We start from the raw sequence: 23633 nt of genomic DNA, 5'->3' as shown, positions 1-23633 counted from the left end.
TCTGCGTTCTTCTCTCCCACGCAACCCCCCCAACTCCCTTTCTAGGCCCGTTCCTTCCCAACTCTCTTACCCAGGGTCGGTGCAACACCTCCTCTTATCTTTCCATCTACCACCCCCACGCGCCCCCACTCCCGCAGTCTTTCTGAAAATTCCACCTATCTCCCATTATTTTTTCTTTCTTCTTCCCCTGTGTCTTTTTGGCCATTCCCCACTTTTCTCATTGTACATTTCCCTCTTCCCATTTCTGCTTTTTACCCCTCTCTCTCTTTCCTTTGCTCGATCTCTTACTCCTCCTCTCTGTCTCGCTCGTGTCCATGCCTCCATCCTTCATCTCACTCCTCCACCTGTGCTCCATTCATGCCTCCACTGTCTCTCTCGTCCTATCCACCACTCTCCTTTTCATCCTCGGTGTCTCTCTTCCATCTCCCTTTTCCCTTCCGGTTTCTCAGTCTCTCCATCTTTCTGCCTCTCACATTTCCCTTTTTCACAGCTGTTCATCCCTGGCTCTGATGTAAAAACGCTTCCTCCTCCCCCCAGACCCATCGCCCACCTTCAGCTCACTTTGCTCCTGATGCATGCACTTCCCCTCCGTTCTACCTTTTTTTCCATTCCAGCTCTCCTCGCCCTCCATTCTCCCACACTCCCTGTCAGACCACCCACCCACGTCCCCACCTACAATCCCAGGGCACCCTGCCTCTCCGGCTCCCCCTCCCTCCCTCGCTCTCCATCTCTGCCTTTCTCCCTGCCCCCTCCCCTTCTCTCCCTCTCTCTCTATGGTACTTTTCTCACAGTGGTTCCTTCCAGTGACATAATCACAGGATGCTGAAGTCTTTCTCCTTTTCTGCAAAGATTTCCTCTTAAAATAAACGCCATTTCAACTGACTCTTCCAGGGCCGAGGGGAACGCGAGCCCAGTGCACCTATTGATTGGAAGAGCGGCAGACGGAGAGCTAAATGTATATTTATGCATTTCCAATATCTATTTGATTTTTTTTCGTTATAGAAATAGGCACTCATTCTGAGCTAAAGGTAAGCCGTTTAACCTATTATCTTTCACAGATGTTGCACATGCAGGCGCTTTGAGCGGGGGGGGAGTGGGGGGGGGAGGGGCGTTATAGCCAGGCAGTTGGTCCGGGAGGGTTCGGGGCGGGGGCGGCACGGGCCCCACCGCATTAATTGTTGAATGCATTTTGCTCACATGGGCAGTGGTATTCAGGCTTCAAGCGCTGGCGTGGCTCGGAAGTGGGCATCTCTGAGAGGGGGAGGCTTGTTGAATAAAGTGTGGGGGCTGGAGGGTGTCTATTGGGGAGGGTGTGGACGGATAGGGAATGCAACAGATACCTTGCTTTGGCGATTCGTATTGATATTTCCCACATCCCTAATCTCCTTCAGAGGGGGGAGGGAAGCGCGCTTCAGAAAGGTTGTGTTGCTTCAACCAAAATGACGGGCATTTTCACCAAAACATGCATTTTCTGCTCTGTTAGTTTGGCTGAACAAGGGCGCATGTTGATGTCTGTGGCCTCCCGGCTCGTGGGTGACCGGTGTGGGCGCAGGGCGCGGGGTTGTAAGAGCGGGGGCTCAGTTTGCATGTACTGTGTTTGCACATTTACTGGAGGCAGACGGGGGGTGCCTTCTGTGGCCCCATAGTGGAAATAACCTGGTGATATTTGTCTGGGGCTTTGGGAGGGATGACCGAGGTTTGGTGGTCAGGAGGTAGAGTACATGCTTTTAACATTCTTGCTTCCCACAGAAGCCCCAGACACCCTTCATCATATTGAGCACAGAGTTATTTCGTGTACTTCGCGATTTCCGATGTGGTTTTAAAAGGGTCGTGTTTCCTCCACTGGAGTCTCAGTGTATCTGGTCAATTACCTACGCCCCCCCCCCGTAGCCATTAAAGTTACTCTCGTGTCCTTCCCACTGTCCTAATATTTGTTGTGGCATTTTAATCGTATGTGCAGCATTTGTTAAACCTCACAGCACAATAATGCCAGCGCCGTGCCACATACCTGCCGTGTGGAGAGGGTCGGCAAGGTACTGGTGGACGTGGGATGTTAAAGTAAATGTCCCCACAGAAGAGAGCTGACCATACGATACTGGTCCTTCCTGTGACACACAAGAAGAAATGAGAATTAGCTTCAGTTGTCCAATAATTCCTGTTGAGTGCAGACAACATAGGTTGAAAGCGACAACGAGTCCCCTTGGTCCTTTTTTCAAGTATATGTATTTCATGTTTGTGCATGCAGCGCTATGAGGATACACTAATGGAAAAACTAAATGTATAATATATCAAGTACTAAGTGTATGAAATCTACTGCAGCTAATTTAAACTAGAAGTTGTATTCTAAACTGAAGTGAGTACGCAAGCAGTTTAAGTATATATATATATCTGAACAAGCACACACCGCGAGGCAGTTTACATGTTTTTTCGATGCCGCTCTTCGAGAGCGGTGCATTCGCCTGTGAGCAGGGGCGTAGCTTCCACTGGTGCAGCAGGTGCAGTGGCACAGGGCCCAGAGGCCTGGGGCTCCCACTGAACCCTGATTGTTGCTGCATTTCACAGTGCAAACATTGGCCAGAGAAGCAGCTCCCGTCCTTGCACAAAGGCCCATGACACCTTGACTACGCCACTGCCCGTTTCTCGCAATAATATAATTTACTGAGCAGTAGTTTTAACACCAATATGCTCAACAAAAATATCAACACAAGCGCCTATGTGACGTATGTGCAGTATCTATCTATCTATCTATCTATCTATCTATCTATCTATCTATCTATCTATCTATCTACGTAGCTATCTATCTATCTCTCTATTTATTTATCTATTCATGCCTATGTTCATAGCAAAAAAGTTTATGAAGGGAATGTTAAGGTCAAATGCTAATCAGAAGGTCAATGTTATCTCACTTTAAAAATATGCTTATTTCATACAAACACAAGTTGAAATGATCATAGATTATGACGACAAAGCTGACATACTCCACAATTTCTTACTTACGGTAGATGTTCAATTCTCAAGTTCCCCATCACTTGACTCACGACATCCCCAGTGACTGAACTGGTGTTGTTACTAGCTGCATTATCAATGATCACCAATGATACATTTAATTGCATCACACCCCATTATATGAATAGGTTGCTGGAATATTTCTCAAAGTAACACGTTCCATATTGTATAACACTTTACCTAACCCTGCCATTTACGTAATGCCAAGCAATGACTGTGCAGCCTTTACCGCTAAATAAATGCTACAGTGCGTCCATATTGTCACACCCTAAGTATCACAGCTTGCACATATTTATCCCTCTCTTTGATTCCAGTAGGACCATTTGCTATGTATTTGAAGAATAGAATGCTATCAGCTGGCCAGTAGAGGCCAGGTATGATTACATGTTAAAAGGGAGGCTTTGCTTCTATCAATGAGTCACTCATAACTTAGAGTAGAGACACAAAGCAAGGAGGGTGATCCGTGTGTCACACATTACTGCCAGGACTAGAGCTAAAGGCACATTTTCTGGAGTTTCTAACTGTGTGTGTTGAAACCTTGACTAGGAGGATATTGCTTTGGGGCACATGGACATGGCGGGTACCTGTGGAGAGCACAAGGGTGCCAGCAGTGTGCTCAGGAGAAGCAGCTGTGCCTCTTGGAGAGAATGTTGGAAGGTGAATGACAGGGTTGGTGGGAGTACAGGGCGCACAAGTGTTACTTCTTCCCATGCAGAGAACACCGGTTCAAAATTCTTGTGTGCAAAGGGCATACATGTTACAAGGAACATAAGGTTCCTAAATAAGAGTTTATGCGAGACATGGCAGCAGCGAAAGCATACATAGCAGAAATGTATCCTAGCACAGTGTGCAGGGATCAGTACTGCTAGAGCTTTGTGCAGAAGAAAGATGGCCACCATAGATGTGCACTAAGAGAACTTGTGTAGTTTTTTTGATACACATGGTGTCATTAATGCAGCTGGTCATGTTATATGTGATGAAATCAGTGAAATCATCGATGCCATGTGTGATGCCATGCGTGACGTCATGAGACATCGTTAAGACGCAGATACGTCTGCTTACCTCCCTTAACCGGTGAAGTTCACTTAACTGAATTGGTTGAGAATTGCAGTCACAACCTCAAGGTCACTTCATCTAGACGGCTTCAAGTCATTGCTATGATTGTATTCCCCGCATGGCCATTTTTTATCCCTATTTGGCTGCTTTGTGTTTTAATTTTAATTCTATTTTTTTAAAGTAATTCCATCAGCTTTACTATCTTATACTGTGACAAATCATAATTGCAATCCTCCAGGGAATATGCACGTGCATCCCAATGAGATTCATCACTCTAATTGTGTTGGTTGGGCATGTGGTACCATAGGGAAGAGTCTGCTAATGCGGACTCGTGTAGGACTTAGATACAACCATCTTGGTGGGGCAAGTGTTTGTACACAGTGTACATCCTCTTCCCTTACTATGTGTCTGCAATTCAAAAACACTAAATGTGGCATGCAGCCTCTAACTATAGACTTTATTTTACACAAAAGCGTCCCTCTATGATACATCACAACTGACTGCAAGCTCTTCTTGCGCCTATAGACCATGTTTCCTGCATGCGTAAATATACATGAATGAACCCACACACCCTGAGGTTGCAGGATATCATGGATGTGTTTGCGGCACGAGGAGTATTGGCTGTGATACGTGTGAACCAAAAACATGACTTGCTACCTTCATCTCCAAAGAATAGTGGTATGCATCTGTCTCTGATACTCAACTTTAGCACTGCGCCATGTTCGATGCCTGTGTTTGGCACTCAAATACATCATACACACAACACACCAGTACACTGGGGACCCGATGAGGGGAGTAATGATGGAGCCGGGGATTACTCTGGTACCTTTTAGGTTAAAAGCAGTAAAGGGGACCCGATGGGGCAATTAGGACATGCAGAGAGGATCAGGAATGGGAGACCTTATGGAGAGAGAATTATGATCTATAATGCAGGTTAAAGGACGTCAGGAACTTCTAATGGTTTGGTGCCGTCTAGGAGCTGAATGAGTTAAAGCCACCAGGAAGCTAATGAAGCATGGCCCTAAGGCGCTGAGCTGGGACTGGGTGCTTCAGTGTGTTGATGTGTGCCGCACATGTCAAGCGTGTGACAACCAGGCTAAAAACACAGGATACACGTGAGGTGTGCCGCAAACACAATAAGATGTGACATGCGTGGTCCACGATTCGTTTACGTGTCACAGAGATTCGATGCATGTGTGTGTGAGAGAGGGATGGTTCATGTCCTAGGCGTTTCATTTCATAGGAGCTACACGGTTGAGTTTTTCAAGATGCACCCTTTCAATACACGAATACTTCCTGTTAGTAAATAAAGTATGTGTTTGCCTAAATCAGTAGTAGGGATTAAGAGACAAATTAGTAATGCTAGAGTATGAATTGATGTGCTTTGATTAATTCGACACTGAAGCTCCATGTTTGTTTGTGGACCATAAGGGACATACACATTCTGTGTCCAGGAACACCCCTTTAAAGTGCACATGTGAAGGGGGGTCATAATGCACAACCCTGCAGTGCAGGGGGCTCGCTAGGCACAGTGCCTATGTATATGTGTAAAGAACTAGCATAGCTGATATTTTATTCATCCTTGGCCAAGGGGACCAACATTTTGCGTTATGCCACTGCATTTCTGGCCCAAACTAGTTGTTCATCAGTTATGAGGCAGTATGTGAAACACCCTATGGTCAAAATATCTCAAAGTCATGCCGAGTGTAGTGTTTATGGCCCTTTACTCTTTGGGGACCTGCAGATACCCGCAAATCCAAGATGAGAGCATATAAAGTATGTTTAGGGGATGAACCAATCAGATATTCAAATTAGAATTTGCAGTTAGCTCCAGATTTGGCCGGCCAAAAGCCAGTATATTCCAATCTTTTGTGAATTAAGTAGGGGCTGTATTTTTATGGCATTTCCTAAACAATAAGGGCTAGAAATGAGCATAAAGGCCTGGCACGTCTGCCAGGCTGCCATTTACCTAGGAGGCTTCAGGATAGCTACTTTCAGAGCAGGATGGGCTCAATGACCCAACCACGCCCCGATGGCCCCATTATAATTGCAGCCTTCTGCAGTGTGGGGCTGGATTGAACATTTTACCCATGGTGAATTTTGGGTTCCAGTGTGGTCCTGGACATGTACTATTGCCACAAACTACCCAGTCTATAGTGATGCCCCACAGCATGTTAAATTCGATGACGTTCTAGTTAGGCGTTTTATGTGCCCTCAAATAGATAAATTGTTTTTGAGATTCGAAAGGGATATACATTTTTGATGCAAACTCCACGGCCCTTGTCGTCCTAGACTGATCTTAACAACACTGGCCGCATTTTTCAGAGTAATCCAAACAGTTATCCAATTGTGTAAAGCGGAGTAGTAAAGACCTGCTAAAGTTAGAGGCCGCACATGTTTTTATTTTCACTAATTGAAGTATGGTGAAAACTTACGTAGTCATTTTGGCAGTAGTCTAATGACTCGCCTCGCCTCATCATCGTCCCAGTCCCTTTATCTATATCACACATAATCCTCTGCGTGTTAAGAGCATCTTTGTCCTGATCCGTCCAGCCATCCATCCATCCCGAGCCAATACTATACATAGTTTAAGTGTGCCTGGATAGGCAAACTCTAGGTGCGTAATGGATATGTATATTCCAGATGTGCCAAACATCTGTGGCATCCATGTTTTCTAGCCTGTACGATCTTGATTCGCTTAAATCTGTATTACCCAGGTACGACATAGTTTTGTTCAATTCATGTAAACTATGGTTTAGTGAATTTAGGGTGTGTCACAATGCATTACCATCAGGTCTGCAATGACAGTTCAGACTTTTATACAGTTAGATGAACCAGGGCTCTCAGCTATCCAGATGTGTGATGGTTCTGTTTGCTTCTCTTATAGAATAGCTCGTTAAAGCACAGTTGTGCCATTTCTATGTACAACCCACGTGTGTTAGAGATATGTGAAATACCAGTCAGTCTGGACAAGTGAAATCCATTTTTTCTCTTTTCACTTAAGGTGAGAATGAGATTTTAACACCCAAGCATGGCAAAGGCCTATGCAGTCTAAGCTCATTAAATCTTTGTAAAATCTAGGCATGCTGTGCATCTGTGCTATGACTGAGTGGCATGGCAGCATACGATCTGAGAACAACGTGAATCTTCACCGACCATATGTCAGTAAAGCCCTGTTGCCTCTGTAAAATGCAACTTTGCAAAGAGCTTAAGTAATGTAGGTGTACCAAGGCGGTGTAAAACCCACGGAAGTTATGGTTCAGTATGTCTCAGGCTATGTCGTAAATATGTAATGTCCAAGTGTGCTGATGCTCCATTCAGTGGAAAGGCAAGGTATTCTGTGAATTCGTGCCATCAGTGTGCTGTGGCACCATACAAACCAGCTGTGCTATCGCACTGTGCAATCGAGGTACGCCGTGGCTCTTTAAATTCCAGGTCTCCTGTGGCTCTGTAAAAGTCAGGTATGCAATGATAGTTTTATTTTAAAGTGTGCTGTGCGATGCAGATGTACTGTTGTCTCTGCAAAATATAGATGCGTCGTGTGTAAGAAAAAACATCATATTCCTGTGGCTTCTCCACTTTTTCTTGTTTAGTACTGCTAGCTTTAGGACTATGTGTACTACGGCACTGCTAAACAATGTATATTGTCTCCCCTAAAATGTGTAATTTATATTGGATTCGCTCAATTAGCTTATTTAACTTCCCAGTAAAGGTGCAATCAGTTAGTGCAGATATACAATAGGGGGTTGGAAGTTAGGTGTCCTGTATGGGCATATGTGTCTACATAGTATGGCTTTAGGGAGAACCATAGTGCTGTGGTTCATTTGGAGTTTTAAAACCATGTCTGTGACATATGGAAATGAAAAGTGCTCTGTAATGTAGGAAAACCTACATGTATATATATGAACTAAGGCACCCCACAGTGGTCTGGGTCCTTAATATTTAAAAGTGGGACATGCTGAATATTAAGGAGAAGTATGTTCTCACTGCGAAGAGCTGCAAAAAGCCATTTGCACATTAATTACAATTTCCATGAGCAGGCCTACTTACAAATATAAGCTTGCTCTTGTAACTTCAGCTGGGAAGATCCTTGAAATTAAATTCAAAGTTATTTATAATTTGTTATTAAAATATAATTCAATGGTGAAACTACATTTTTGGTAGATTACGTTCAAAAGCAGCTTTTACAAAATGTGCATTTAACTGCATATGAAAACTGTTTTAGAACCGGTTTATCTTGCAGGCCTGCTTCAGAGACAGGATGATAAACTCCAGACTGATTGTTAAGAATCAGAAAATGGATGACAGTGCAACTGTTACTAGGGTCATGACAGCTGAAGTGGTATCAACAGAGACCACTTAGCAAAGTTTAGTTATTTGTTGTGGGACGGGAATAGAGGGCATCACAAAGGGCAGCCTTAGCAGCTATTCTTTTTGAAGAGATGACCACAAAGGAGGTCTCAGACACCAGAACCATTCAAGCTCAGAGCCACAGAAGACCTTCAGTCTGAGCTTCCAGCAGTAGAAAAAATGGTCAGCGCTAGCATGTCTACAGGGTATGACAAGGCTCCTGCAGATGGAAGAAGCCATATTAGATGATGGACTCTGCAGCATTTTGTTGTAGGTTTAGAATGGAAGTTGTGTAAAAAAAGGGGAAGTTTCCATGGCAAAGTTGCCATGACGTGGTGTAGGGAACTTTACAAGCAATGTCTGGTGTACAGGATAAGCCTTATAACTCACCACCACCTCTTCAGAATATTCCTGGACCTGTAAGACACATCAGATAAACAAAAATTCGACCTGACTTCTAGATAATAAAAAAATTGCTGGACTGCAACTGCTATCTAAGAGTCAAGTGTTTGGCCTCCCGTTGACGCTATGTGGAGACAAAAGGGTGAGAGGCTCCATTCTCTGAAAAAGAACTAGCTAACCACTTGTTACTGGCCCTTGAGAGATCCATTTTAGGGAAGTGACCAAGAATTTAGAGGCTTGCCATATGGACCGGGTAGCTCTGAAAGAGACCAGGAGTAACCTTTCCCATATCAAGAACTTCGTAAGACTTAGGGCCTTATTTAGTGTTTGTCAAACATGGTACTCTGCCATATGGAACAGAGTTGTGGAACTACTGTGTTTCCGAGAGCTGATTCCCCAGTGGCTCCACCAGTGGAAAACTTCGACTGACAGGCTGACTAATATTGGACCATTGGTCAAAGTACCTCAGACACTTTGCCTGATTTAAGAACGACAGCCTGACATAATTTTTCCAGTTCAGCAACACCAGGGAAGGCATACATTTCTCCTATATTGTGAGACAAAATTCTCTGCATGTCAAAACCAGTTGATTTTCTTAATAACAAACACCCAAATTGGGAGTTTGTTTTTGAAAAAATAAATAAAATTGCAGTGCAGGATTATTGGCATGGCACAGCCACAGCAAAACTTCAGTGACATCAGTTATGGAACAGTTCTGCTGAATGCACAGAGGTGGCCCAGCGGACATCTCTAAATATAGCGGCTACACTTCATCAGGGCAATAGAGTACTTAGGATCTCCCAGAATTGAGCATATCCTGCGAAACCCTAAATAAGCTCCTTGGTACTGTCTTGACTTCTGGATGGCCAGCACAATGTGCTGATGCTTCTTCAAGAAGGCTGCATCCTCGACCTACAAGATATCTTGGATTGGTTCACTCATGGTGACCAAGGAAAAGGCTTCTGTGGGACCTGATGGTGAAGCTATCTTGCCTTGTCGAGCCCTATCCAGCTACAGCATTCAGCTGGAGGATTTCAGGAACTAAACGCATACTGTATCTAAAGTAACCTGAGCTTGGGGAGAGGCAAACCCACCCTAATAGTGGAGAGACATTAGTGGCTGTGAAATCCTACTTTGTCCCAGTTGGTGCTTTTGATGTCAAAACTGAAGATTCGCTGAGAGCTCTATGATAATAATATACCTGACTGCAAGTGACCCCTGCCAGTTTCAACATTCTGCCTTGCCCCACTGAAGGATTTTAAGAGCATTAAAGCATATAGGCCCCTAGCTAAACATTTGATTGGTGTGACCTGGTGGGCAAACCAAACAAGCACTCCATGGTGGTCATCCATAAATCATGCCTCAATGTTGGCCAGCCATGAACCATGACTTTCAAATAGTGTTTTGGGACTTCTTGGCACTTTTTGTGTTTTAAAATGAAAAAAAAATAATAACTCTTTTCTCCCATCTCCAATTGTAATATATATATTGCTATTGCCACCAGAGTATTTATAGGTAGGATAGAAAACATTAATTTCCCATGTTCATTCCTATCGGAATGTTTGCTGTCTGATAGAGTATGTCAGAAAAGAATTACACCAAATTTGGCAGAAAGTTCAAACTTTACTCACTAAGCATGCCTTTCATTAGCGTGTGTACATCTTTCAAATAGTTTTTGAGAAATGATTGTTTAAAAAGTAGCTCTGAAAGTCATGAAGGGGTTAGCCACAAGTGAAAGGTTAAATAATATTTAGACTGGTGTTAAAATATGCTTTGATTGGTCATTTCAAAGGGGACTAGTCAACCATGATTGGCTCACCACAACTTCAACAGTAGGTTGGGGCAGCTATTACAGGACACAGGGACATGGCCCCTGAAATGAATAAAAAATATATAAGAGGGCATGGTGAGCACTTCCTGATCTCGAGGGACATGTGGGGTGTGGGCCGTACCAAAGGCACCCACCTTTTTTACCTGGCCAAAACATGGACAACGTGTTGTGACAAACATTACAGGACACAAAGAAAGATGGGGTGCCCATTTAAACGCATTGAAGTGAAGGCCTGGATTTTAGAGTCATGAATAGGAACACATATAAAGCGTGATAACAGATTTTAGTCACAATATGAGTCATTTTTTTCTTGGTATCATAATATGTTTAGGAAATGTGGCGTATTATAGGGGGATTTTACCCTGTGAAAAAATGCTGAACGTTTGTTAGGATTTGATGAACACAGGTTAAGAGAAAAACGTTTTCCCTCATAATTTTCTCATACAGGTTATAGAAGGTGCTCCAGAAGGTAAAGTGGGAACACATTGGTTCACATGATCATTCTCAGCCATGTGAGAACAAAGCCAGATATTTTTACTGAAACATGTACTTCCATCACCAGCAGCACCTTTTAGCTGATTTCCTACTGTTCTATCACTGGTTCAACACAGTGTTTTAATGAATAAATCAAATGCTAGCATTCTGTATTCGTGACAAAAGTGTGGAAACCTAAATGCCATGCTGATGGAATCACAGCTGGAAAACTGAAAGCATTCTAATTAGAAATGAACAAAATGAAGTGGTTCATTTTGTCATAGAAATTATGAATTGTGCTCTAGAAATCTAAAATGAGGACACATTTTCAATACACTTTCTAATATATTCCTCATCATTATCAGAAAAAAATGGTGTGCTGAGTTAAACATACTACCAACACCAGCAGGAGCCTGTCAGTTGATTCCCCAATGTTCTAATGCAGCTTCAACACTATGGGCCGACTACGAGTGTGGGGGTCTATAGACTGCCACACCCACGGTGGTGGTCTGGACCGCCACCAGTGATGTGGTCCAACCACCACATTAAAACCCTGGCAATCGGACTGCCAGGGCACCAACAACTCTGCCAGGATCTCGGATCCCAGTGGTCTGGAGGTTGGTGGCCATCCTAATCATCCAGGGCAGTGCTGCAAGTAGCTCTGCCCTGGGGATTACGGCCTCATTCTCCTCCAGTGTTTTCATGGCAGTACCACTGCCATGAAAAGGCTGGTGTAGAACAGGTGCAGGGCGCCTCAGGGGAGCCCCTGCACTGCCCATGCACTTGGCATGGGCAGTGTAGGGCCCCCCTGTAGGCTACAGCATTGCCGCCAGCTCAATTACGAGACAAAGACAATGTTGTAGCCTGTTACCCGCTAGGTCGGCAAGCGTAAACTCAGGTTTCCACCTGCCGACCTAGCAGGACGCTCTTAATAACTCTGATGGGGAGGTCGCAGCGTAGGCAGCCACCCTGTCGGAAGTTTGGCGGATGGGCTTTCCTGTCTGTCAAACTCGTAATAGAGCCCTGAGTTCTAATAAACAATTAGAACATTGGAATGTTGAAAGCTCCATTGAAGACAATTAAGTGGTTTAGGGCTTATAATGGCTAGTAAAATCCTTATGATCCAACATTCCATTGTTTGTTTTTCTGTTTCCTTCTTTTTAATTTAGAACATTTTTTTCACACTGGGTATAATAGAGCTCAAAATTTCTGTTGTTTATGGTAAAAGTGTGGCACACCTGAAAGCCATCTTGATGGAATCATGGCTGTAAAACGGAAAACATTTTCTACAGAAAATGTTGTAGTAAATGAAAAACTGAGGGAGTTCTTTTTGTCATAGAAATTATGATTTGTGCTCTAGAAAACTAAAATGAGATACAAATTTCTGTGAGTTCTTCCATATCTCCCTCAACCGTTTCAGTAAAATATTCTGACATGCAGAGTAGAAGAAGTGCTTCCAACAATAGCAGCAGGCTGTTAGCTAGCTTAATTGTAATCAACTGCAGTTTCACCACAGAGTTCTAATGGACAACTAGACAGAAAACATTTTGTATTCAAGACAAAAGTGAGGCACCCCTGAATGTCATTTTGTTGCAGGAGTCATTGAATTTAAAGCCTTTCCTAAAAATCAGACTGGAGTAAATGAGCATTGAGATGTAATACAGGCATGAAACCAGAAGGCTGAAAATTTGAGGTGGGTCGTGAGTTTTAAGTAATTTAATGCATAGTATAGTTTTAAAGAGACTCAAAGCAGCTAAGAGACACAATAGGGTGGTTTTGATATGTGTCACCTCACACTTAGTCGTTCCACAAAAGTGGGTGCTCTACTTTACCGAGTTAACTGTACCAAAAAAAAAATGAAATACATCAAAGAAAACTAATGGAAAAGGCACACCACATAACTAGTAATGAACCAGTGGAGTCCATTCGTGCATATTCATCATCACTGATCCAGGGGTCCAGAGCACTCAATATATTTCTAAAACTATTCTTTATTTCATTGTGCAACAAGATAAAAGATAGAGTCAATGTATTTCATCCCAAAGAGGCAAGATAGACTTCTTCAGGTCTAGAAGAAACATTTAAAAATCAATCAATTCTCATAATCTCACATATTTTGAACAGTGTTTCAAGGGTTTGTAAATTCCCTGTCTAATATTTGGATAGCTAGTGCCCACATTTCATCAAAGGTTGATACATTGGCACCTTACAAACTTAATAACCAAATGCATGAGTTCCTGTTTGAGAAGAGCAGCCAGAGTCTTACTTCCTCAACAAGGTGTGTCTCAAAAACATTTAGTGGCACTTTGAATCAGTGTTGTTGAATATGCATGAATGGACTTCATTACTCATTAGTAATTAAGTGGTGGGCCCTTTTCATTAGTTTTCGCTGAGTTAAGGGGCACATGTCTGAATAAGTACAGCATTCCTTTCCCACACCTGTTTACTTGGGCCTACCACTTTTCTTAGTTGCTTAATATCTCCTCCATTTTAAAATAGTTACAAATTGGCGGATAAATATGTATATGTATTCAATGAAAAAAAAGAAAGGTTCAAGAGACATTGTAGTAATTTCTATGTTTTTTTAAATGTTTGGTAATTGTCATTACTGTACGTTAATCCAACCACCACTGTGCACGGCCTTCAGCCGAAGGTAGCAGTAGTTGGCCACAGGGCATGACCAATGCCCTATAATCACCTAACCTTGCGCCACACACGGGTGAGTTTGGCCGCAGGGCCTGGTCTGCGGTAAGGCCCGGCTGCCAACCCCCTAACCACCCAAGCCTGAGAGAGATAGAAAAAGAGAGAGAGAAAGTGAGAGATTGAGAGAGAGAGCAATTTAGCCTTTGTGAATGATATAATTAGAGTGAGATATTTCCGGACAAATTGAAAAGATACTCGTTTTTGTCAATTAAAAAGAGTGAGACCACCTTCCAGTATGTAACTTAAATATTTATAGTTGGGAAGAAACTAAAACAGGAAATGACCATAGACCCACCTAGACTAGAACCCTTAACCTTGCATGTCTGAGATCTTAACCACTTGGCCAAAGGTGACTCTTTACTGTGAGAGTTCAGAACTAGCTATGACATTCAACCCACATATTTTGAGTGAAAACACTAGAAAATAAACAGACACACTGCCAAGAGATCCAAGGGTTTGACCCTTCAGCCTACAGAGTGATAGCACAAGACCTTGACCATGAGGCCAGAAGTGACTCTGTGCTGTTCTGCATCCAAATGTGACTATACCATTCATATGAAACATCTTGCTAGTTTGACTCTTTTAAGTCATTGTATGGAGAGATCATTGCAATAACAATCTCCTCTTTCTCTTCCTGCAGAAAGTGAGCGAGAGAGAGAGAGTGACAGGACCGAGGGTGGAGGGAAGCCTGAATACCTCTGCAGTCCTAGCCGGCTCCACACATCCTGCGGGAGCTGGTATTGCTGCTTTAAACCCCAGCTTGCAGGAGCATTGGTTTCATCCAGTTCCCTGTACACAAATATGCGTGCAGGGAAACAGATGAAAATGTAACTTTCTGCAAGTGAGAAGTGTTTTACAGAAAGTAAAGTGTTTTCTCTGAGTTGGCGGGAGCTCCCGCCAAGTCAGAGCAAACAGCTATGTCCCGGTTGTGGGCACCCTGAGACAAAGCACGGGTGGTGGCGGGCCCCAGGGCCTTCATTGGCTCCTCGAGTTGAGCCCCTCCAACCATAATTGTCCTGGGGAGGTGGTGGTCTCCGGGGCCGAGGGTTCAAACCGACCCCCCATGGTATTTAAATTTAGCCCCGGGGAGGTGCCAGTCACTGGGGCTGCGGCAGGGATGGGCGGCCCCCACGCATTAATTTACTGCGAATTCCGTCAAGCAGTTCGGCTGTACACATGTTAAAAATCCCTATGGAAAAACTAATGGGGAAAACCAGTTTTGGGACCCCTCCTTTTTCCCGGCCCTCTTTTGACAGATCACCATGAAACTTTCCAGACAGACGCTGAAGTGACCATTGTATTTAGGTGGAACATTTCATGAAGATTCATGAAACGGCATGAAAGTTATTAGCAAAACAAAAAACTTGGAGTTTGATGATCTTAATATATATATTTATATATCTTTATTACCTTAAAGACAATTGAGTCATAGTAATTGATTAGGTCAGAGCTTCAAAAGGAAAGGTATTTTTTTCTTTTCTTAATATTTTGGTGCTGTTCAACAAATCTGCACAAAACTTTCCCCAAAAAATCATCCACTTTGGCTCCTTCATGGAAAGGTTGGTGCTGATCCACCAAGAAGAGACCAAGAAAAATAGGGTGTCCCAAAACATCAATTTTCCATTTTAATTCCAATATTAAAGTTTATTTTCTAATACAGTAATAAGGGTTGAATAGAATCACACAATATTTGGTACAAGTTAAAACTTTATTCAGAAAGCAGACTTTTTGATATTTGGTCTAGATCTGTTCAATAGTATTAGATATATTTGCATTAAAAGAAGTGTTCAGGTAGGACATGAAGTTGTTAACCTCAAGAAAAAGTTAATTTTGTCTGGACACCAATGGTCCAGATATGCTATGATTGCCCAATATAAAGGGGATTTCTCAGTGCTGTCAGCTCTTCTTTACTCAGCATGCAAGAGTCTGACACAGAAAGGCATAAGTAGGATCTACTTAAAACATAGGAATACCCATATCACCAACCAAATTGCTTTCTCCCATACTCCATCCAAAGTTGAGAGGTCACAATATTGAGACTGCCAGCGTACCCCTTTTCTGGTCTCCCTATACTGTACACTGTAAGAAGTACGCGTTCTCAGGTGTCCCTTCAAATAAAGGTGAAGAAACTACTGAGTTCAGTCCTTCCGCCATGAAAAAGACTCAAAAGAACTAGAGCACAGTGGTAGCTTAAAAACACTCCCATGCTAGCCAAGCATTGCAATAAATTAAACTTTTCTTACACTAGGTGTAACTACATTCCAAATGTCCTTCCTTTATTCATGTAGTTGGGCAATATGATTTTAATGCATTAGAGGCCAGTGACTCAGTAGCCAATAATGAAAAAAATTAAAAACATAATTTTCGAAATACTGTACTTCACAAGACTGGAATTAATAATTGCCTCTTTGTGGCCTTATACAGCAGATAGAAAAGTAGGAAGTGCAATAATGCATAGGACTTCAATCTCACTGTCAATTGTTCCTTCATTATAATGTTCCTGAGGAACATGTAGCTGTTTATTCCCAGCTTCTCAAAGAAAACAAGTGTCCAGACCCTGGTAAAGTGGACTGAGTTTGTTGATAAGAGCCTCAAAAGAAAGACTAGCATAGATTACTCATAAGTTGCACATACTGGGTTTGGAAGAGGGTCGAGCACCCAAAGACAGAAGCCACCAGTATAAGGACCAGATGGAAGAATGACAAAAGACTAGAACCATCCAACCAGTATTAATTTAAGGCAGCATTAAATGTGGCCCCAGGTAGAGTGCTGCCCACACTTCAAGAACAGAATGCTTAGGGAGTATCAGCAAAGGCAAAACAGTCAACCAAATCAGATAAGGTGCAACAATGATTGAACAATGTGGCACTCAATGAAGAGCCCTGCCGTACACCACTTCAGCTGAACCACCTGGGTGTGAGAGCTGAGGAAAGATTTGACTCAACCACCAACATTTACTTGCACATCTGCAGTAGTGAATTTGTCATAGAGGATGTCATGAGAAAGTGTGTCAAAGGCTTCCGATGGCTCATGGAGATAAGCCCAAGAACATCCGGATATCATTGCTGGCGGATGTTACCGTGGTCTTGATTCTCAAAGAGGAGCCAAACCCTGAATGATATGTGCTCAGATAGACTTTTTACTCAATGTAGTGAGAATGAATACAATCGTCAAAAATGTTGTCAGTCAAAAAGAGCAGAAAAACTGGGTGATAGAAAGAATCAAAGGATCCAAGGAGGGTTTCTTTAGAAGAGGAATAACCAGTGCAGTTCCACAGAAAGATGGAAGCTGTCCCATTGACAGAGAAGATTTTCAAATAGACATTAAGACCATTAGACTTTAAGATTTTTGTGGGACATGGGGCAAGTGGGGACTCTCAGTCAACTAAAGGCAGCTTGAAGAGTATGGTATCTAGTGACACTGGGCTGAATTCAGACCAAGTATACTGAGTCACATGAGATGCGGAAAACGGTTTTGCAAGCTAAGGAAATAGGTCTAGAATATTTTGTCGAAATTAGGAGACGACACGAGTGGACCAATCAATCAATCAATCAATCAGCGGATTTGTAGAGTGCAACTAGTCACCCACTAGGGTCTCAAGGCGCTGGGGGTGGGGCAGCAAAGGAACAGTCATCAATGATCAGGTGGGGGGTCAGTCAAAGAGCCAGGTTTTGAGGTCTTTTCTGAATTGCAATAGAATGGGAGATCTTCTGAGGTGGATGGGGAGGGATTCCAGGTATTGGTGGCGTGGTGTGAGAAGGAACTTCCTCTGGCTGTGGTCTTCCAGATGCGTTTAATGGTGGCGAGGGTGAGGTCGGCGGAGCAGAGCTGTCTGGTGGGCGTGTAGAAGTGGAGTCTGCATTTGAGGTATTCTGGTCCTGTGTTGTGAAGGGCTTTGTAAGTGTGCTTGAGAATGCTTGAATGTTATTCTCTTGTCCATTAGGAGCCAGTGCACGTCTCTCAGTAGGGCGGAGGTGAGGCTTTGTCCGGGGGCGTTCTTGATGAAACGAGCAAAGGCGTTCTGGGTGCGTTGCAGCCTTTTCCGTACCTTGGTGGTGGTTCTGGCGTAGAGTAAGTTTCTATAGTTTAGGCGGCTGCTGATAAGGGCCTGGGTGACTGTTCTTCTGGATTTGGTTGGGATCCATTTGAAGATCTTCTGGAGCATACTCATGGTGTGGAAGCAGGTGGAGGAGACTGCACTGACTTGATTGTTCATTGAGAGTGCTGAGTCCAGGATGAAGCCGAGGTTGCGGGGTGGTTGATAGGGGCCAGAGTGCTTCCGAGGGCAGTGAGCCACCACAAGTCGTCCCAGGCAGAGGGCTTGTTGCAGATGACAAGGACTTCTGTTTTCTCTGGATTTAGCTTGATGCAGCTATCCTTCATTCAGGCAGTGACTGCCTTCATTCCGTTGTGGAGGTTGGCATTGGCTGTGTGTGGGTCGTTGGTGAGGGAAATTATTAGCTGTGTGTTATAGGCGTATGAGACGATGTTGAGCACGTGGTGTCTGGTGATGGTTGCCAGTGGGGCCGTGTAGAGGTTGAAGAGAGTGGGGCTCAGGGAGGAGCCTTGTGGGACGCCGCAGTTGATCTTGGTGGCCTCTGAGTAGAAGGGGGGGGAGTCTGACTTTTTGGGTCCCGTCAGTGAGGAAGGAGGTGATCCATTCTAGCTCCCTGTCGCGGGTGCTTGCGTCATAGAGATGAGTCCCTATAGTGTGGTGGGAGATGGTGTCGAAAGCGGTGGACAGGTCAAGGAGAATGAGAGCTGCGGTCTCACCCCTGCATAGGAGGATGCAAATGCCATCTGTGGCGGAGAGGAGGGTGGTCTCAGTGCTGTGGTTGCTCCGGAAGCCTGATTGTGAAGGGTCCAGGATGTTGTTGTCTTTGATGTGTTTGGTGAGTTGTCTGTTGACAGATTTTTGGATGACTTTCACTGGGAAGGGGAGCAGAGAGATGGGCTGGAAGTTCTTGAGGTCATCTGGGTCTGTGGTGGGTTTCTTCAGTAAGGGGTTGATTTCGGCGTGTTTCCAGATTTCTGGGAAGGTGGCAGTTTCAACTGAGCGATTGATAATGTGCCGGAGTTTGGGAGCGATGGTGCTACCTGCTTTGATGAAGATGTGGTGGGGGCAGGGGTCGGAGGGTGAGCCAGAGTAGATGGTGTTCATGATGTTGAGGGTTTCTTCATCAGAGATGTTGGACCAACAGAGTAGGTGGCAGGGGTTTGGAGGAGCTTCAGTCGTGGTTATGATGGTGGCGGAAGTGGGGTTGTCCTAAGCCTGGAAGCTGTCGTAGATGTCTGATATCCTGCAGTGGAAGTAGGTGGGGAGGTTGTTGCAGAGTTCTTGGGAGAGGGGGATGTCTGTGGAGTTCGCTCTGTGGTTGGTAACTTCGCTGATGATCGAAAAGGGCTCTTTGCTGTTGTGTGCGTTGTTGTTGATGTGTTTCTGGAAGGCGTTCCTGTTGGTGGTTCTGATGCGTTGGTGGTGGGTGTTTATGGCTTTTTGAAGGCTTTGTGGTTGGTGGGGGTCTTGTCGGAGCGCCATTTTCTTTCGAGACGTCTGCAGTTTTTTTTGGATTCCATGAAGGCGGGGTGAACCAATTAGCTTTCGTTGCTGTGCATCTATTGGAGGGTTTGTTGATGGGGGCTTGGGTGTTGGCGCAGTCTGAGATCCAATTGTTGAGGTCTGGGGCGGCTGTGCTTGTGTCGAGGTCATCTCGGGGGGTGAGTTATTGAGGCTGCTGAATAGCTGGTCCTTGGTGATACAGCGGTGGTCGGTCTGTTGGAGTTCGGTGGTGTGGCTGACGGAGATGTGGTTGCTGGCGGTGAAGATGGGGTCAAGTGTGTGTCCGGTGGAGTGGGTAGGTGAAGTGATGAGTTGCTTGAGTCCAAGGTTGGGGAGGTTTTCGAGCAGCATCGTGGAGTTGTTGTCACTGGGGTTCTCCAGGTGGAAGTTGAGGTCCCCGAGGAGGATGTGGTCCTTGGAAGTGAGCACATGGGTGGTGGCGAGGTCGGCGATGGTGTCTCAGAATGGGAGTTGGGGGCCAGGCAGCCGGTAGGTAAGGGTGCCCCGCAGTGTGGTGTTTGGGTTACTTTCAGTCTGGAAGTGGAGGAGTTCCATGTTGGTCGTGGTGTTTTCGGTGTTGGTGGTAAGGCGCAGGGATTCTTTTTGGACGATGGCAATGCCTACCCCAGGACGGTTCATGCAGTCTTTGTGGATGATCTTGTAGCCGTCAGAGATGGCGATGTCCAGTGCCGAGGAGGGATTTAGCCAGGTTTCTGTGAGGAAGGCAACGTGCGGGGATGTTGTGTCGATGAGGTTCCAGAGCTCAATGGCGTGCCTGTGGATTGAGCGTGTGTTCTGCTATGTGGGTCCTCGGGTGGATTTGAGTTGCGGAGACAGGTGAATCTGCAGTGGTGACACGTGAAGGGTCCCTTGGTGTCGCTTAGTGATGCCTGCTTACAGTTGTTGTTGCGTCCTGGGATGAGTGCGATGAGTGCTGCTGGCGTGTAGAGGTGGCGGGCGTGAGGTCGTAGGGTCCTGGCGCTGGTCGCGGTCGGGTCACGGAAGGGGGACAGACGGGCTTATCTTTGGTGTGGCAGCGGCCCAGCCGCCATTAAGTAGGGAGAGGGGGAGGAGAGGACAGCTGGGAGGCAGGAGCAGGAAAACGGCATTGAAAAGGGGGATGGGGCCACGGGGGTAGCAGCAGCAGGGAGGGTGAAGTGGGAAGCACTGAAAGTGAAAAAAAAAAAAGAAAAACGCGGGTGAAAAAGAGAATAAGCAAAAAAAAAGACGAAAAAAGCACAGAATGGAAAAAATAAAAGAAGGCAAAAAGTGGCAGCCCAGTCAAAGAGCAGAGCTCTCCCACCAGGCACCAGGGATGAGGCGCAGGCAGGAGCCTGCTGGAGGTGGAGGGCCTCGAACTCCTGACCGGGGTCAGAGTTCAAGACAGATAGGCTGTACTTGCTGGTGGAGCTGCACGGAGGCAGAGCAGTTCATTGACAAGGTCATTTCATGGACCAATCATTTCATGGAAAAACTTGGCGGGAACAAAGCACGCAGTTTAAGTAGGGGGATGATAGAAGCTGGCCTTTGGTTTGACTAAAGAAATATGAATGGAGAACACTTCTTTGGCACACTTTTTAAGGGACAGAATGTGATCCTGGTAATATTTAGAGGGACTAATGTGTAAAAGATTTTTATAAGTCTTTAGTTCTGATTTATAGATAAGTATGTCATAGCGGTTGTTGTTGTACCTCTGGGACTTTTCAAGCATTTTACATTTCCTCCAGGCTAAGGTGAGGCTAGGAGTATATCAGAGAGTGGAAGATATGGAACGATAGAAAGGGTACGAATTTAAGGCCAGCATTTGGTCGAGGTCATTTAAAAACCATTTATTGAAGCACTCAACATAAGTATTAATGTCATAATTCAGTGTAAATCAGATGATATCGAAAGGATAGGGTAATTTAGGTAGGTCACTTTTAGAAAGGGGCAGCTCCTACGCAATGACGAAGGAGCGTTGGCCCCCTGGCTGAGCCAGTAGCAGAAAAATAAAATGATAAATTATCATTTTATTTTTCTGCTGCTAGCTCAGCCAGCAGCATGTGAATGGAGGTTCGGGCTGGGCCACGGGAGGCAAGAGAGGAGAGGAGGAGGAGGAGGGGGAGGAGGAGAGAGTGCAGCTAAGTGCGCACGTATGTTTGCCAAACACACATGAGCACTTAGGTTTCTCCAGCTCAGCTGTGTTAAACAGCCGGGAAACTGCACAGGCCCCAGGGTTGTTTCTTAGTGGCAGTCCAAGCCGCTCAGACCAATCCTGATGCTGTATCATGCTAGTTTTAGCATGAAAGCAGCACCAGGATTGCAGGGAACCCTGTGCTGGTCACCACATCAAGGGAACAGGAGTGCAAGGCATCAGGAGACGGTGGTGTCCGTGAAGGTAAGTTTATGTATTTTCTTAAATTTTCTTTCTGTTGACACCCCCCTGGCCCTCCCCTTGAGATTTGCAGCTGCCGGCGCTGCTTTTAGTCCATGAATGACAATTGATACCTGAAGCAAAGCAGTCTTTAATGGACTTCTTTTCTTTCAGAAAGATGGAGAAAATGGCTTTATGGTCTATTCAGGTAAATTCAAGCAACAAGAGAATATTCTGAAGGTTGTGGTGAATATAAATATGTTTGAAAGTGCAGCCTGATGAAATTAATTCATTGGGTTTATGACAGTGCTTAGTTTGCAAAGGAATAAGATACAGGTCCCAAAGTACTGGTCAGAAGTCTGTGGCTACTGAATGCCTGGGTGCCGAATACAATCCTGCATAGTCTTTCTATTAACCCCAGTACCAGCCAGCTCATGCTGAGCGCTCCTTATTGATTATGGAGCTTTGTTAAGGCAGGGGTGCAGTGTCGAGGCACCTGCTGCCTGGTAATTATCCTGCCACCATAAGACTAGCTATGCAGCAGCAGGAGGAATTTAGCACGGCCTGACAGCGATGCCGCACCTAGTGAAGGAGAAATTCCCTGCCCCGCATCAGTGATTGCCTGCCGCACCTCAAGAGCTCTCCTCAGCGCAGCCCAACAGACATGATGCATTAATGGAATCCCTCTGCGAGGCCCTTCTCATCCAGAGGGCTGGATGACTGATGCCAGACGCACACATGCCCAGCCCCAGCCCGAGATCATGACACCAGAGGCCTGTGAAGAATGTGCGCCACCGACTCCTCTTAACTTATTGTGAGTTCCCTGGACCCGGAAGGGGCTTGTCCTAGCCCCGCATTTAAGCCGCCTTGGTCGCCTCGACACAGGGAGACCCAGGGAGTCCTCCCCGCTACATTCTACATTAAATACCACCACCACCAGTGTTGGCACATACCTCAGGGGCACTGGTGCCATTACAGGGAAGTCCTTGATGGAGGCTTTTCCTTCTGGAAGAGGTTGCTGCATTTCCCAAAGTATACAATTACTGTAATGGCCAGAACAGGAACCCCGGTGCTCTTGCATTCTATGTAGCTGGCTTATATCCAAAGGAACCCACCTGAAATTACCATATAAGGCCTAATAGGAGTGCAAGTGCACTATCTATTAGGTTCTTACAAGGAGATTTTGGTGAACTAGACCGTGATGATGATCTATGGTGATCTATGGTGCCTCATGGGTTTTGCTTCCAAAAATTAGGAAGAACCTTAACTCCGCCGAATTGATGACCTAAGTATACCACTGATCCCTTCCCTATCAGGGATGTACTGGCCTTGTTAGTCCCACCTACTTGTTGCAGGGCCTAAAGCACTTCCCGAAGGGGCTGCAGGTGGTCATACTAGCTGGAGATGGAAACAGCAATGTCATCCAAGTAGGCGGGGTGAAGTTTTCTAGTCCAGCAAGCACCGGTTAGCCAACCTCTGGAAGGTGGCAGGGGCATTCTTTAGTCAACAGGCTCCATCAGCAAACCTTTTGGCCAGGCTGATACTCCACCAGAGTGACCTTTGGGTTGTACCAGCGCTTCATGACTTTCTGGCTGGCCTTCATGTTCTCAATGGCCTTTTTCCAGAAGCGCTTCATCTGAGACATGAGAGCTAACATGTAACTCACACCATATTCAGGGAGTTTCCTGGGAGCTTGCTGCTATCCTTTCTTCACAAGACTAAGAGAGGTCCATGCACAGGGTGACCACACAGAAGTTCAAAGGGACTGAACCTCACTCCCTTCGGAGACACGTTCCTCTATGTAAATAGTAGGCATGATACAAGGATGTCCCACTTACACCTCAAGGGGTTTGATAGGCCCATGATCATGTCTTCCAGAGTCTTGCTGAATCTTTCTA

The 23633-nt window shown here is 45.0% G+C and overlaps 1 protein-coding gene across 1 annotated transcript in view; it reads left to right on the top strand.

Moving 5' to 3' along the window:
* Window positions 1–334: 334 nt before the first annotated feature.
* CACNG8 (calcium voltage-gated channel auxiliary subunit gamma 8) overlaps window positions 335–23633 on the top strand; it is a 298182-nt gene continuing 274883 nt past the window's right edge. The window contains exon 1 of the mRNA XM_069200664.1: window positions 335–1028. The gene's annotated coding sequence lies outside the window, so the exon portion shown is untranslated. The remainder of the gene's footprint in view (window positions 1029–23633) is intronic.

This window comes from Pleurodeles waltl, chromosome 7 (assembly GCF_031143425.1).
Source record: "Pleurodeles waltl isolate 20211129_DDA chromosome 7, aPleWal1.hap1.20221129, whole genome shotgun sequence".
Classification (NCBI taxonomy): Eukaryota; Metazoa; Chordata; class Amphibia; order Caudata; family Salamandridae; genus Pleurodeles; species Pleurodeles waltl.
Note: the sequence above shows the minus strand (reverse complement) of the source record. Positions and strands in the feature narration are given on the sequence as shown.